This window comes from Dromaius novaehollandiae, chromosome 9 (genome assembly GCF_036370855.1).
Source record: "Dromaius novaehollandiae isolate bDroNov1 chromosome 9, bDroNov1.hap1, whole genome shotgun sequence".
Lineage (NCBI taxonomy): Eukaryota > Metazoa > Chordata > Aves > Casuariiformes > Dromaiidae > Dromaius > Dromaius novaehollandiae.
In genome coordinates this window covers 1,476,394-1,492,949 of record NC_088106.1, presented here as the reverse complement: position 1 = coordinate 1,492,949, position 16,556 = coordinate 1,476,394, and the positions used below count along the sequence as shown (strand labels likewise).

At 50.6% G+C, this 16,556-nt stretch overlaps 1 long non-coding RNA gene across 1 annotated transcript in view; it reads right to left on the bottom strand.

Moving 5' to 3' along the window:
• Positions 1-9,467: 9,467 nt before the first annotated feature.
• LOC112981350 (uncharacterized) overlaps positions 9,468-16,556 on the bottom strand; it is a 28,133-nt gene continuing 21,044 nt past the window's right edge. Inside the window, exons 7-8 of the long non-coding RNA XR_010390383.1 lie at positions 11,490-11,616; positions 9,468-11,386 (exon numbers count right to left, since the gene is read on the bottom strand). This is a non-coding gene — a long non-coding RNA (uncharacterized LOC112981350). The remainder of the gene's footprint in view (positions 11,387-11,489; positions 11,617-16,556) is intronic.

Sequence of the window (16,556 nt, the reverse complement as noted above, 5' to 3'; positions counted from 1 at the left end):
AAACACCTCGTTTCTACACTAGGAACAACAGCAGCATTTATTGTAACAAAAAAAAGTCCTATAGCCACTTTATTAAAAAATAAAATACAATTTTGGAAATAGCGCTAGTAACAAAACTCCTCCATCAACAAGCCAAAGCACAGACGGTGGTAAGATGAGATTTTGCCCTGCTCCCGCAGAACACGACGTTCATCCCCGAGCCTGAGCCACGTCTCCGTCGTGACTGTGATAAATCACGTGAGTTAATTTGGGGATTTTCTTTGTGCTCAACTAACTTCATTTCAGAGACTCACACTAGGACTGGATAAAGGTGCTTTTGTGCCCCTCCTGCCAGAATCCTTTTCCTTTTTACATCAGGAAAAATACCATTTATACCAAAATATCATAACAAGGCAACAACTTCACTTTCCTGTTTGTCGTAACTATTACACTTAAGCTGACTACAGTTTGCCTGAAATGAAAACTCTGGCTTCAACAGGGACCTTGTTGGTAGAATTTGATCACTGGGCACGAATAACTGTGAAAACCTGCAGTAGGCAATAATGCAGAAATTCAGACTGAAAAACCGTTTCCTCCTGCTGCTTTTGCCTTTTTCCCGTCTTCTACCGTGTCCCGCAGCTGCACGGGCAGGACGGCGGGGGCGGACGGCGGCCACCGGCACGGACAGGGACCTGGCGGGCTGGCGGCCACCGGCACGGGGCGGGTCTCGTTGGCCATGCCCGTGCCCGGCCACCCGCCGCGGAAAGGCGCCGGGCCACCGGTTGATGCCGCAGCCAGGACGGGACCGAGAAGCCACGATTAATCCACCAGCACGAAAGTCGGAACGTACCTGTCATCTACATCTCCGGAGAACTTGCTGGAAAACCGGGAAAAAACTTCCACGGGGTCTTCTGCCCAAACCCGCGCAGCCAGAAAGGGGACATTGCCATGCCTTTCCAAAGGAACGGACAAGGTGATGCTGCAGATCTCACCCTGGCACCGAGCTAGGAAATTCAGAGCTCTTCCTTCGGCAATTTGCAGCAATCAAAGGATTGTATCTGATAGATTAATCTAACTTTTACTATTATTACTCTACAAAAGCAGCAAGATGCTGCTGCATGCTTCAGAGATTAAATGAAGCCATGAACTGCAACCAGAGCAGATGCATCAAATAGTTTAACAGCCACATTTAGAAGCTAACAAATACTTCATGGAAAGACACTGTAGCCAACTAGTTATTAGTTGCTTTAATATTTAACTAAAAGTATGCGTGCTGCTGTGCTAACAGAAGCAGTAAATCTAATCTGTTTGAAAGCTCTGGCATTTTGGCATTTTATCAAAGTATTTCCTTTGCTTCACAAGAGGGTTTTTATGTAGCTACGATCCAAAGCAACCACATTTTAAAAGCATTTTGTTGCAAAATTGTCAAGTTGCACAAGTGGAAGTACATAGCAACGATTCCCCTACCCAGAAAACGGCAATCGCAGGAACGGGGCTGTTTGCTAACGGGGCGCAACCACCGATGCAAAGCCCAGCTACAGCTTTTCCAACAGTCGTTGCAGAAACATCAGCTGATTCGCATTGGCTCACTGGAGTTTTACTGGCTGGTTTCACCACTGAAATGCAGAGATTTATTAATGCTGCTGGATCGCTATCGGTGTGAGTATCTGTCAAGAACAGCAGAGCAACTACAACCCCCCGGCGCTTCGCGCACAGCCGCACCGACTGTACTTACACAACGGTGTGCGAGAGGAAGCACGGCTCTTGCCAGCGAAGGAGATTAAAAATAACACTTCAGAATCAGGCTTGGTCTTGATGTGAACATGGAAAGTTACTGAAAGCTGGCCTGCACTTACATTTAAATAATTACACTATAATGACTGGAACGCACATGAATTCCTGTGACCCAAATATTCTTAGCCAAATAGAAAGAATGCCATTTCTTCGATTTTCAGCACAGGAGCTCGAAAGGCTCAGGGCAGGAGTGAGAGAGTTTCCACAAAATACCTTTTTATGGCAACTTACACATTTTTGTATACCGGCATTTTGTTTCACACCCCTCCCGCCAGCTCCGGCAAAAACAAATTCGGTTGCACTCCCATTTTAGCGTTTCAGCACTAAGAGCCAGCAGTGGAATTCTATTCCTTTCCTTTTATGGTTTTCTGCACAGTCCTGGCTGGAGCGGGAGGGTTTTGGTAGGCTGCGACGAGGCTCGAGCCCGCTCGCGCTCGCGCCGCTGCCCGGGGTGCTGCGGGAAGGTGGCCGCGCGGCAGCAGCACGACAGCCCGGCGCAAGCCAGAGCGCTGGAAGAGCACTTCAAAGCCTCGCCGGCTGCTCCTGGACGTGGCCGTTCGTAAATCTTCCTGCAAACAGCCGAGTTTGGGCCACCAGACGCCCTGCCCTGCTTCCGCCCGCGGCGGCAGCGCTGCACGGAGCCGGCACCGGGAGCGGGAGCACGGCCGCGGCCAAGGGCGCGATGCAGCACGGGCGTGCCCTTCCCCTTGCCTTTGCGCCGGGTTAGGGAGCAGGATGCAACCTGCGCTGTGCCAGAATGGGAGCATCTGGGGAGCCCGAGTATGGGAGCAGAGTCATAAACACCTAGGGAAAAAACGCATACGTTAATTGGTGTCTCGGGCTGGTTTTTTGTTTGTTTTATCAGCGGGGGAAATGGGTGGGGGAAGAGCACGGTTTGGGCTGGCACCCGGTGCGGCCATAAAAGGCCGTAGTCTCGAGATAGTCCGAGCAGTGACACAATTTATTACAGGGAAAGGCGAAATGTGGCAAGCAGAGCGCTTCCACGTTTCAGCTTCTGCCTGTTTCCCCCATCGCCGAGGGAGGACGGCCGAGCCGTCTCGACGAAACCGCCCACGAAGCAAACCAAGGTCGCCGGAGAAGATGAATCCTAGCGACACCCACCCGGGAACGCTAAAGCGCTTCTGTGCGAATGCCACGGCGTGGCCACCGTCAACAGGGCTAAAGAGTAATGCAATATTCAAATAAAGTAAATAACTGAATAATAACTGAAAAAATAGCTGAAACAAACTGGCAAGACTACCTAATACTGCTTCTCTTGACAGCTTGACACTGTTTTTTTTCCCTGCCGAAGAAACAGCATCACTTTTTCTTATTTACTGAAGAAATTTTAAAGTTTTCCTCCTATTTTCTAAATGTGAGCACTTAAATCAATGCATCTTCTGCACACACTGCTCCGTTTTTCAATTCTTGTATGTGCAACTTTTTTTTTTTAATTAATAACCAGCACAAGTATTACACAGATTACTATCAGAACAGCCTACAGCAAAAGCACTCGATCTGCTTTTTAGTAATTCCTTAGTTTTACACTGTTTTACCCCAGTATAGCTGGGGGCAGGCGACTGCACTCTTTCAACACAGAGCAATTTCTGCATTTGCAGTGCTGCAGTTTGCTCAACCCCTCGGTGCCTTTCGGCTCAAAAGAGGATGTTGCACAAAAGGTTCGATTTCACCGTGACCACCTCCCGGGACGGAACAAGGTTTCGGCTATTTCCTGGGCATGCAAAAGTTTCAGCAGTTGTGGCGGGAGTTAGGGCAGGACAACAGCAAGGCGCAGATCGCAAGCACTGCCCGAACCTGACCTGAGCCGCAATTTTCCGAAGGATTTATGCTCGCGGCACTGCTGTGGCCTTCGCTGCATTCCCGTTTGCAGGCATACCCTCCTCCCGTCGCCCCGCGGCAGGCAGGCACCCACGCTGGGGGATCGGCTGCCCCGCAGGGAGGAGGAAGGAAGAGGAGGAGGAGGAGCATCCTGGGACCACCAAAGCGGTGGCCAAACCCGGGGGATGGTCAAGAGCAGCGGGGAAAATATTTGCACGCGGTTAATGAGCTTTGCACGAATCCACAAACTGTTTGCAACCTGCCTTCCAGGGATGCTCCCCTGGTCCAGAGACCCCTCCGCGAAGCAGCGCGCCCTTGGGAGGCTTTAGGCCACAGGCCGAAGCACCTGCAAGGGGAAAGCGCACGTGTAAGCCACGAGGGACGGCATCAGCCGGGGTCTCCTTCCTCGGCAGCGACACCGGGGGGGAAGGGGCCCTACGGAGCGGGGGCTCGGCCGCCGCGCAGGCTCCCGGGCCGGGACGCGGGCAGGGCGGGTGCCAGACCCCAGCACGGGCCCGGCGAGCCCCGGAGGAGCCCAGCCCAGCCCGGCCCAGCCAAGCCCAGCCCAGCCCGGCCACGTGTTTCACCCCATCCCTGCTCGAGTAGGGTAAAATAAATCCCAGGTGCCGCCTGCCCAAATAGACTTCCACGGGCCACGGACTCGCTCCCGTCTGCTTTTGATCATCGGGACGGCAAGCGCTGGCTTGCCGAAGCTGGAAGTAACCTCACGGCTGTCTAAGCGCCAGAGCTCAGCTCCCGTTTCCCGAAGCGCCGGCGTCGCCGGAGGGCTCGGAGGGCTCCGGCTCAGTCACCAGCTCGGAGCGGTGCTTGCGCATCACCCGTTGCTCCAGGAGCCACGGAGAGGTGACGGCGTTACGGTCGCGGGCTTTGCTCACCTCCTGTATTCCGTTATGGGGACAGTGACGTAGCGCTGGCTCGCCTGCTCTGCCCAAAAGCCACCTGGCCTCCTCCTTAAAACAGCCCTTACCAGTCTTTAACTGACGCAAAGGTTGCCCGAACGAAGGAAGAGCGAGATACGGCGAGAGTGTAAACCCCACAGGAAGAACGCAATCCTTCACTGCCAGAGCAGTAGCCAGTCTGGAAAAACCGAAGATTACTTGCCTTACCTGGGGGGCAAGAGCACGGCACACGCACTGGTCCCCAAGGAACCAAGAGGAGCAGCTGACAAAACACAGAGGAAATCCAGCCTTTTTGTTAACATAAGACTGATAAATTGAAGAAACATAGCCCCAGAGATGCATATCACCACCACCGTAATTCCTCAGTTTTTTTAAATTTCAGGCTGTTTTACGAACAGGAAACGATCCGCCGACAGAACATCCAGGGAGGCATTACACCTCTCGCTAAAAGAAGGGGTGGAGCTGTCAGGACAGAGCTTATACACGTCTTGCAGCTGGAAGCACAACGTCTGGCTCGCTGCAAATACTAAACTGTTCATTATCCTTAACAAATTCGCCAACACTGCTTAATGTTAATGAAAATTAATTTTTTTTCCCCCAAAAAAGTGAGTTTTCATATTTTGTAATTTGGCGTTAGGTGCTTTGAAGGAACACGCAGATGGGGACTAATATCACAGGAGACCAATATCACCGCTGCAAAACCGCAAGGAGGATCGCCAGGGCTCAGGGCCGGGGCCTGGCCTACGCGTGGGCACAGGAGGAAGAGTGCCATCATCACCAGCACTGCCGTGGCCGTGTCCTGTGCTATGGGAGCCGCTGGCGGCGAGGAGGAAGCCCAGGGCTGGTGCTCTGCCTCCTCGGCAGCCGGGAGCCTCGCTCGCTTTAGCCACGCTGCGAGCAGCAGCCCTGGCGGCCCGCGATCCGATCCCACCTCTCCCCCATCCTCCGCATCGGGCGGAGGAAACCTCGGGGTACCGGGTTCAGCAGCAGTCCCGGAAACCCCTGGCATCCAGGCCTCTCTGTGGACCAGAGTTTTCATGAAAAATTTACAGCAGTTTTCATGAAAAAAAGTCTTATGACGCTTAAAAGTACACCTCCACCTGCCTTACGGCTTTGTGCTCTGACGGCTAGGACCAGGGCCGGGCGTGCTGCTGCTTCGGCTGGACAGAGGAGCGTTCGGATTTGACCGCGATGGACAACGTTCAAATCGTTTTATCATTCCACCAGGACAACAACTGAGATCAGAAAGGACATGGAGACAGATATAAAGGGAAAAAAACAAATCCTCTCTCACATTCGTTGTTAGGAGGCAGGTCTCGTACCACCTCGCCGGAGAACCGCGTCTCGCTGAACGCGCAAGGTTCTTCATTAGTGCCCCAGAGTACTGAGAGCGCTGAATTTGCTGGAAGATTTAAACTTCTACAGGTGCTTGAAGAGATAACACACGCCTCTGTGAACAGCTGCTGAAGTTTGATCAAAACGCTCTATTTAAAAAAATTGGTTTCTCGTTTTCCCCCGGAATTTGCAAGCGCACACCGGCTGCCTGCGCGCTGCTGTCGCGGGGAGGGGAAGCGACGCGGAGATGCCGGTAGGTTCACGCGGGCTCCAGCTCCAGCAACCTCGGAAGGGGAAAGCCGCGGGGACGGGGCGTCGGTACCGGCAGGGAATAAATAAAACAGGGAGCTCCCCCCCGGCGGGAGCGGGCGGCAGCGTCGTCCCCATCGCGCTGGTGGCAGCGGCAGCTCCAACCGGCAGCGCCAGCGAAAAGTTACGGGATTTCAGAAACTGCTCCAAAAGCGAAGAAATCCTTGCGTTCTCACAGTTTTCAGGCCTGGTACGCTTTTGTATTCTGAAAAACACTTCAACAATGAGAGGTTTCAAAAGCAGACATTTCTGTAACCATGGATAATTTTCTTGTTGATTAGGAATATTTTAAAATAAAAAGAATGATTTTTCTTAAATGTTCTGAATGGAAGAAATGATTTTCTTCTCTTAAAAGCTAAGGAGTTTTAGTCGCTAAGGATTTAAAGGTGGTGCTCTAAATCAAAGAGCGTATTGCTTCATTTTCTTCCAGCAGTTCACAAAGGGCTTGTTATAAAGACATTCCCACTGTATGTGTCTTTTCAAATCTTTATGAAAACTACTAGAAAACTCCATATTTTGGAAGATAGCTAACTTGGCACTCTTTAGAGGTCGATTGTTAATTTTTCAGTTGCATTTTACATCTAATAAATAGCAGAGTAAGAGTGGTTTCAAGTGAAAGAACATGAGGGGAGATGGTGAAGTCAGCAAAAGGAAATGGTACCGGCTTCCTTTCCTCTTAGAGGAAAAGAAATTAAAATTGGAGTAGCCACTGGGACAACCTTTTTTTTAGTGCCTAAAACCAGACATACGAACTTAAAACTGTTGCAGATGAACTGACAGCATTACTGCAAATATAATGCTGCTCTTTTTTTTTTTAATTTCACTTTTCGCAGCAAGTCTAACGGCTCTGCTCGGCGACAGCGCTGCTTTTCACGTGTTTGGCGAAGCTCTGCTAGCGCTTTGCAGCTGAAGCTGCCGAGCTCTGCTGCGCAGCAGGCAGCAACTTCTAATTACTGCAATTAGAAGTTACAAAACATCACCGGAGCGATCGAGTCCCTCGGCTGCAAACAGCCAGAGCTCAATATATTCCGGACACCAATTTCCAGGTTTCAGAGCAGCAAGTTTACTGCCCTTGGAGGCTGGAGGTTCCCTTTCGTGCTGGTGGCACATGTTCCCGGGTAGAGCGGTTATTCCTGCCAGCTGTTCACAGAGAATCTGCCCCAAAAAGGGGTGCTAGGCAAAGGGATTGGCAGCCTGGCTTTTGGATCTTTCAAATAAAATCAAAAAAACTTCATTCTGATGCTTTGCCTGAGCAGTAGTAGATAGTTACCACCCTCATTATGCAAATATGCTGCAGCACATTAAAAATGCAATAACAATAATAATAATGATGCTATATCTGAAAAGACAGAAGCAGATTACGAGCGCTGCAGACACGGACTATACCCCCGTTTTCATTTCGGGGCTGGCAGCTCTAAGGACACCTGATTTAAGGGAGGACGTTTCTCGCGGCCGCCTTCCTCCGCTCGCAGAGCAGTCCCCGCGGCACCCGGCCGGCGCGGGCGTCCGTGCGTGGGGTGGCGGCTCCGCCGAGGGACGTAGAAGCGCGCTTCTCTGGCACAGAGCAGAGGAACGTTGTTCTAAACAAAATTAGCACAGAGAGCACATGCTCTACGCCATCTTTCCTACTTATAGTCATAAAAAAAAAAGAAAAAGGACAATTCGCTCTGCAATAACACACAACAAGGGCCCGCGGAGCAAGCGGAGGGAGTGGAACGGCGGTGGCCGAGGCTGCAGGACGGAGAGGTGAACTTTGTATTTGCACGAGCCGCAGAGCACGGGAGATGTGCTAAACCGGGGTTTGCTATCAGCCCTAACTAAGGCAGCTCAAGGCAAAGCCCGTGAATGTCCAGGACAGAAGCATACGTGCACAGTGGCACAAAGACGCCTTAACCCGCAGGAGGATATTGTCATTTATGGAAGAAAAGGCGGGCAGAGCACTCGCTTTTGGCAACGCAGCCATGAACCCCTGAAGCTGCCTGGCGGGTCCGCTCCGCTCGGGAGCCGCGGGAAACGGGGGCCCGGGGGAAACGGCGGGCGCGCTGCCGGGGTGCTCGGCGCCGGGAAGGAGCAAGGCTTCGCGTACGGCGCTCCGCGGAAAGCAGGCCCGGCCCCACCGCAGCCAGCGAGACTCAAAGATTTAAATAAATATCAAAGTGCAGAACGGCTGGCTGGAGCAGGCCTTACAGAGATGCACTGCTTCCATAAACCAGCGGGATTGCCTGCGATAAGCGTTCAGGTCAGAGCCCGAGTCCCAACTCCTCGACTCACAGCGGTGAGGGCTTCCCCGACACGCGTGCAGAGCCCTCGCCGACTGCTGCCCCACACCTCCGGGTAAAGACACCACCACTTCAGTGCACGCTTTAACCCTCCAGGACTTCGGAAGACCCGGCGCAGCCCGGGACACAGCACGGAGCGGCGGAGCCGCGGCCCCGGCAGGGCTGCGCTGGCACCCGACACGCGGACACAGGGGCTCGTGCACGTGCTGCGGTCCCCACCGTTACGGCTTACAGCTCGGGGCAGAACGTAGCGTACTGGGGCTTCAACCGAGTGTTTACACGACTATTACAGCGTTAAAGAGCAGTCCTGCGCTGCTATGGCGGGAACTGCACCCATCTTCCCGCGATGCTGAGACTCGGCTATAGCCGTTGCTCCGGTGGGAAAGCTGCACCACGATTCGACCTGTGTGGAAATCTCTTCAGCATTCCTAAGTGCAAGTTTTCCAAAGTATTCCAGTTCACCCCTCTTCCCAGCACAGATCGCTAATGGCTAGCCATACCTGCAGTAACTCGCTGGCTCTTAAATAAACCTTAGTCCTTGATTTCCTTAATGGCCGTTAAGCCTCCAGGGTCTGGTTCTGCCCTCCTTTCGAGCATATCCCCGACGACAAAATGCCTCCGAACAGAAGCTTTTTTGACAGCACGTGTTTTACCAGCCTGAGCAAGCAACCAACACAGCGCAAATGCTTTTGCCCTCCCCACGGGCTAGAGTGAGGTTAACACAATCTCAAGAGGCTACACCATTTTCCTAAGTTGAACATCTTTTTCTGAGGAAGAAGCAACCAGAGACCATCAAATGCAGAAGACACGTTTCGGAAAGGGTCACCCATCTGAAGGGCGTCACCCGCCTCATCCGCAAACCCAGGACCTGGGCAGGTCCTCCGGGGCGACGGCTCTTGCTGCCTCCTCCCCCATGGCCGCTTTCTACAGCGTCGTACATAAATGTCTGCTCAAGAAAGAGTTCTCATCCTTGATTTCAACAGTGACATCTAAAGAAAAAAAGCACTTTAAATTTTCTTTTATTTTTATTTATTTATTTTTTGAGGAGGAGGAGGGGATCGGGCACCCCTTTTCACAGGGGCACTCTTTTCAGATATTCCAAGCACAGAGCTCCACTGACCGCAGCATGGCTCTGAGCGCTGCCAGAAGCCCCAGTCCCTACGTTTCAGCTTGAAAACGGCTCAGAGAACGAAGAAACCATTCCACTCAATCAGGCTAGCAAAACAACAAAAGCATCTGCTTTTAAGAAGATATGATTTCAGTCCATTCAAGGTTTTTTGTTTTTGCTTTTTTAAAACGCAGGCAGGGAAGACCATTGAATTTCCCCTTCAAAAAGCTCTCATTCGCACATGCTCAGACCCATCCTTTCATGAATATATTAAAAGAAGTTATCAAATCAAAGAAAAAAAGGAGAAAAAGAATTATTACTTTGTCTGCCTCTTACCTAGGATCTGATTCCAACCAAGTCAAAATACAAGTTACAGGATTTTTCTGTAATCACAAATCGCAGGGGATCTACGGAGGGGCTCACACACCCACCACTTGGCCAAAACGCAGCGACAGACCCAGACCACAGCGGGCAGAGAAGACACCGTCGTCTTACTTTGACGCTAGCCCAAAGTGCCATTAGTTATTTTTCTGCGCCCCAACAGTCTGCAGAAGCAGTCGTGCTGCTCTTAAACGGCACGGACTAACGACCTGGGCCTGGGAACGCCTGCTCCAGGGCACGGCCCTTCCCGCACCCGCTCCGATAAAGCCAGAGCAGCGCTCGCCCGGGCGCGGACCGGTCAGCGCCGTCCTTACAAGCCAAGAACAGGGCAGGATCCCCGCAGCCTCGGCTTAATCATTACCCTACTCCTTAAACATAAGCTGGAGTTTCTAACTCGGCATTTAAAGTTGCACCCTTCGCATTAAGGCAGTAAGCAGAAAAGCACGTCATAAAAAGAAGGTTTCTGGAAAAATGAACTAGGCTGCGCACGGCAGGGGACTCCAGCAGCGCCCGGGGGGTGACACCTCCGAGTGCCGCCTCTAAACTCACCCCCAGCCCTGGGCCGTGGGTGCCGGAGCCCGGCTGCGTTGCAGCAGCACCTCTGCTTCCAGGGCCCCGGCTTTCGGCTTCAACGCTCCCCTCGGGACGGCCGGCTTTCTGCTGCCTGCAGACCATCTACTCGCCTCAAAAGTGCGTTTTGCAAAGTACCAAAGGGTGCTAAGGGTAAGAAACACTTCACTCTGGAAACAAGCACGCGCAAACAGACCTGTCTTGGGTACTCTGCTGATCCTCAAAGCAGAACTTTGGCTTCTTGGAGACACCAGCCGCCGTTTCAGGGCTGTTTTCTCCAGGTCGGTCACCCGGCGAACGAAGCCTTTGGGAGAGCAGCGCTCCTTAGCCTTCTCCCACCTCCCGGCTGCAGGCTCTGCACATAACTAACTTAAAGCCGCAGCCATGGGCAGAGTTTAAATGCAAGGTAGAAGTTTCTCCTTTGCTTATTTAGCAGCACCGGGCCCCCAGGACGAGTGGAAGTTTGCTTTAACAGGGAGTCAATGGACTTGGCTTATCGATGGAGGTCTGTCATTAAAGCGTAAAGTTATATCTTACGAAGATAATTTACCTAGCATTAGATGTCAAGCAAGTCTCTTAAAACGGTCACACAACATCTTGTCTCCATCCTTAAAGTTTTTCCGTGAAGAGCCTAAGTTTTATCAACAATTTTTAAGCAGGTATGCCTAATTTCGGCTTGTATCAAGTCAAAAATCAGTGAATGCAGTAGCGTTTCTGAGACTCCAAAGTGGAAAATCTAGGAACCCATTATGAGAGCAGAGACGATATGAATACTTTTCCCATAATTCTTGAAGGTCGGTTTTTGAGTAAACCAGATAAAAATAAGAAGCTCTCCGTTAGCAGCCTTCCTAAGAAGAGGCACGATCCTGCATCTAGACACATGGAAAGCAGAGCTGAAGTTTAAACCAAATACGGTGCCCGGTGTTTAAATCAAATACTGGCCGCTGCAAGGAGGGCGCGAGGTCCTGCACGAACCGGGGCGCGTGCTGGGAGCTTCCCTCGCGTCGGGCAGCATCTCCAGCCGCTCCCTGGTGCCGGGTGGGAGCCGTCCGTGCCCCCGAGGGCGCTGGAGGCACACCTTGCCTTTCTCCTTAGAACAGCTCTGAGGAAACAGAAATTACGATATTTTTTCCAATGTTATCTTAAAATACACGCTTCACAAGACATGCAATATAAGCTTGAGAGCAAATAAGTCATCCCGCAAGTTACCAGTACAATTTTTCCAGCCTAAACTTGGAGGATAAAAATGGGATAAAGCAGGCCAACATTTGAACTCAATACATTCCTAGAGTGTTTTGGGTTTTTTTCTATTTTAAATAATGGAAAATAGTGAAATATCTTTGTATGGTAAGTTAACAGCAAAACGGTGACTGCTGCTAGTTAAAAGAAAGTCCTTATTATGAGTTATGCTTTCTGTGAATTTCTGCTAATTTAATTTTCAGGTTCTGCACAAGCTGGTGCAATTATCCACAGACTTTTTATAACCACCAGCTGGATCATTTTAATGCCCAGTGAAATACTCCCTTCTGATATGAGCTGGTCTTATACACAGTATGTAATTGGTCCACTAAGTTCGAAGGCTGTTTCTAGTCCTTCAGGAAAAAAAAGAAAAACTATAAAAAGAAAAAAAACCAAACAAGGACTAGCCGGTCGGGCTCGCGCGCTCGCACCGTTGACAACGTGCCATTATTTGCAGAGGGCGAAGCCCAGGCAGTGGCAAAGCTCCCGCCGACTGCAAACTGGAGGCCAGGCTTTCACCCATGAAGGACAGCCACTTGCAAACATCTGAGCCAAAATGAGATGGTTCCAAGAAGCAAAAACAAGGAAGCATGAAATAAGCAGCTGTTCCAGATTTAAATGAATGGATTTTTCCCCCCCCCCAATATTCGCAAGGCTGCAGAAGCGGCGCATCACGCTATGCTGAGCACAGACTGCAACAGAGCAGAGCGGAGGAAATATCCTCTTGGAATTGGTTTCAGGATCAGAAGAGGGAGAACAGTGTTTAACTATGAATTAGCTAATGAATTAGAGAGTGATTCAACTTTTTATTCCCATGTGTGTCTGACTCTTTTTAGCCTAGCATTGGCACTTGTTATGAACACGATAAATTTATAAGAAACTCTAAACAAACTATTACCATACTTATGTTTTAAAAGACACTTTGAGATCAAAGAGCTTCTTGCCAGCAAATCTCTTCTTCCCAATCAAAAATGTCAGTTTACGACTAACAGGCAATATTCCATCTTTGGCAGCAAAACTGGGACCGTTGAGAATCCTGCCCAGCTGCAGCCGCAGCCTCTGCTCTCCCGCTTCGTGGAGGCACGGCAGCCTCGAGCTCTGCCTGGAAACAGCCGTCGAACGCGGGGCTCCTCGTGCTGCAGGGACCCGGTTTCGCCTGGCCCGTGAGCTGTTTACTCCTCTGCTTCTCGGGGCAAGGACCACGCTGGGTCTGCAGTGGATCCACCTGGTTTCCCCAGGGTCGGGAAGGACACCGAGGCAGAAACTCTGACTTACCAAAGCGGGAGGAGAAAAGAAAATTTTCCTTTCGGACTTGCTCATTATCACGGTGACATCGCGTTATCTGATAACACTACAAGCAGAGCTATTTCTTCCAATGGTGAATTCACATTTCGAAAACGTTGAGCTCCTCCCGCCTAGAGAGAGTGAAATTATTGACGATTTGTCAGACCGCTCCAGTTCCTCCGCGCCGGAGACACATCCTGGAAGTGGCGCAGGCTGGAAAGTGGACAGACCACCACACTGAGCAGGGGCTTTGCCAGGCTCAAGCTCTCTTCCCAACCGAAAATAAGTTCCCATCCTGCGTGCCACCCTGGAGCCCATCCGCGTCCCGGTCTGGGCTGGTCCCAGGCGCTGCCGAGCCTCAGCCACGCGGAGCGCCGGCAGAGCCATCGGCGGGGCCCGCTCCGGCCCGGGGCGCGCGGCAGGGCTGCATCCACGCTCCTCCCCGAGCGACGTCTGAGAGCGTCTGCCGTGGGGGCGGCGGGAAGGAACGTGCCACTCCGCCGCACCGAGCCGATAACCCCTGTTCAGGGGTGCTACAGTCACTGCAGACACACCCGAGCACGCACGGCCTACGCAGTGGAAGACAGTAGCACAGACAAACCCGTCACTTAAGGCAGCATTTACAAGGAGTCAATGGGATTATGCACAGCATTAAATGCAATAAAACAAGTAACAGCCTGCATCAGGGACAGCGAATAAAGCCTTTAATGATCTCTCTCCAGGAAGTAAAAGATATTTTTATAATATTTTTATATATATATAATAACGTATGAATGAAATACTAGTTAGTTATGCAGAAATAGTATGCATTTTTCCCCTCTATGGTTGTCTGGGGGAAAAAAAAAGTCTGTGCTGAGTCAGCAGAAAACAGGATGGGGGGGAAAACAGAATGAAACATTCATGTATTTCCAAGACCTATTATGAGACAGAACAGAAGGAAATTCTAAACCAGAATCAAAATACGGAACCTTAGCAACAACATAGAGTTAGTATTTTTGGAGGTGAAAAGATTACCTTTGTTTAAAGGAGGCGTATGGATAAGTGCTTAAGACAGCGCTTTCAAGACACACAGTTTCAGGAAAGGAGGTCATGCCTCGCTTGGCTTCAGGAATTCGGCAGACCGAGGGCAGACGGATGAGATACAGCAGCGGCCCGGATACAGCAGATATTTAAAGGGCAAAGATGCATTTTGAGAAGTAACATTCAGCTTCTGAGATCTGGGTTCAGAGGGGAACTGAAAAGATGCCTCACTGAGTTACTTGAGAATTAGTTGCGCAAGAGCATTATAACCAGTCCTGAGCAGAATTTGTCGGTTCTATTGAGCAGGCAATCACAGAGGAGCATCAGGGACTGATGCTGGAGGCCCAGCTTTTAAATCACTAACATACAGAGGATGGTTGACTAAGAGAAAGGATTCTGAGTTTGTAGATGACAGCTAATTAGAAGAGGAAAAAAGATATAATGAAAAAATACATCTCAAACAGAGAACTTCAAGCACACGAGCTAAACCAGCATTTCAACAGAGATTAATATTAAACTGCCTAGTCCTCAAAGACTTTATTAGGTCAGAACTACCTGAAACATGAAAATTCAGGTAAATTGGTGTAGAGAGTAAATACCAAACTGTAGCCGAGCAGTCCTACGATTCCCATCCGCAGCAACTGAAACCATTTATATGTGAAAAGCTGAGAGACAGCATGTGCAAAAGCAAAAAGTGCACCCCGAGATTTGCGTTTCCGTATTTCCATTCTACCAATCTCAAGTATGTAAAAAAATATTCAACCAATTACAGGCGTTTTGGAGCTAAGCTCATGCTCATCTGTAAGTAGTTTAAAAAAATTTTTTTAATTAACGTTTTATCTAATACTGCGGGGAAGAGCAAAGCTTATGGCAGTGTTATGGGAAAGCAAACCCTTCGCTTTCAGGTAGAAGAAACCGTGCAAACTTTGCATTTTGTATTTAACGCTCAGTAGCGGCAGAAAGATTCAGTCTCCAAACTCCTGTTTCTTTTGCAGTTCTTTGGCAGAGTTCGAAGTGACACACGCAGGAAGCTGGAGAATGAATCACAGAGCCGCACGCTGCAGAAAATCTAGACGGTCGCCGAGGGGAAGCAATAAAACCCTATCTCTAGGATGCACCACGCGTCTCCGGCCGCGGAGCCAGTCGCTGGGCAGACACCCCCACGCACACCAACGCACACGGCAGCGCCTGGAGATGCTTTGGGGACGGCAGGAGCTCGGGGACACGCCGACAGCCAGGTCACCCACGGCGAGCGGCCGCGCTCCTCTTCGCACCTTTCCCACGAGTTCTGCGTGTTTTCCGTGCCCGTTTTCCGTCCCGCGCCCGGGAAGCCTGCAGGAAGGCATCCTCGTCACGCACACCGAGCACGGTACTGAACTGCACCAAAACGCCTGCAGATTTATGATCTTTACATTATACAGGAGTAATTTAATAAGCATTGACTTCCTTATATTCCTATTAGGCATTAAATAAGAACGCTGGTCAGCACGCTGGTTCGCTTCTGTTCAGCTCATCAGTTCCCCTCTGGTAGTTTTCTCAGCAGCATTTTTAAGCGTTCAGCTTCCCGCTAGCTATTAATAACTACCGCAAGATGAATTGCAGGAGATCTGGCAACGCCAGTCGACACTGCATTTTTCTCAGTGACATAAACACACAAGTAGCTGCTTTTTTGCTGCTTTTTGTTGGCTTTCTTTGAAGTATTTAATGCTTTACATTATATAGAGCTTTCCATGAAACTGAATTATATTCAAGACATAGGAAACACTGGCACCATTGTCAAGGAGGCAAAAATACTTGTAACGTGAATATTGCGAGTAATACTTCACTAGATTTTTATTCCCCAAAGTACAATTTCTATGCTGCGCTCTGCATAGATCAATCTGAAGAGCGATCCCAGAGCCTGCGGGAAGGGGAGGGCTTCTCCCCTTGCAAATACGCAACGTCCACGCTCGGAAGGAAGAGAATCGCCCACAAGACCCCACGTCCGTGAGGCGCTGAAGGGCCTGTGTTAATGCTGGTCATGCAGCCTGTCCAACCGACTCTCAGCAGATCACGACCGGCACCAGCAGCAAGCTCGCAGGCATAAATCAGCATACGAAGTGGTCGCGCAGCGGGATCGGTGGTTTCTGGGAGCTGGAGGCGAGCCGGGTGCCCTCGGAGCGACGGCCCTGGCCCCGACCCGAGCCCTTCTGCACGGCCCCGGGGGAAGGTGCCCGAGGCCGCTGGGAAACGCGCTCCTCTAGCAGGACCCTTCCTCCGCGACAGGCGCATTTCTGACACAGAAAGGTCAACGCTCCTACACACTTCTGCCAGCCTCTGCACCAAGTGAAATCCATTAGCGTTTATACGCAACATCCATAAGGAAGCACACGAAGAACGTCAACGGCAGGCCAGTACAGTCGGATGGAATAAAACATAATGGACAGGAGAAAAACCAAACCAAACCAAAAAGCCCCATCTCATATGTGGTGTAGAATTATCTGAACCTTTTGGAGATCT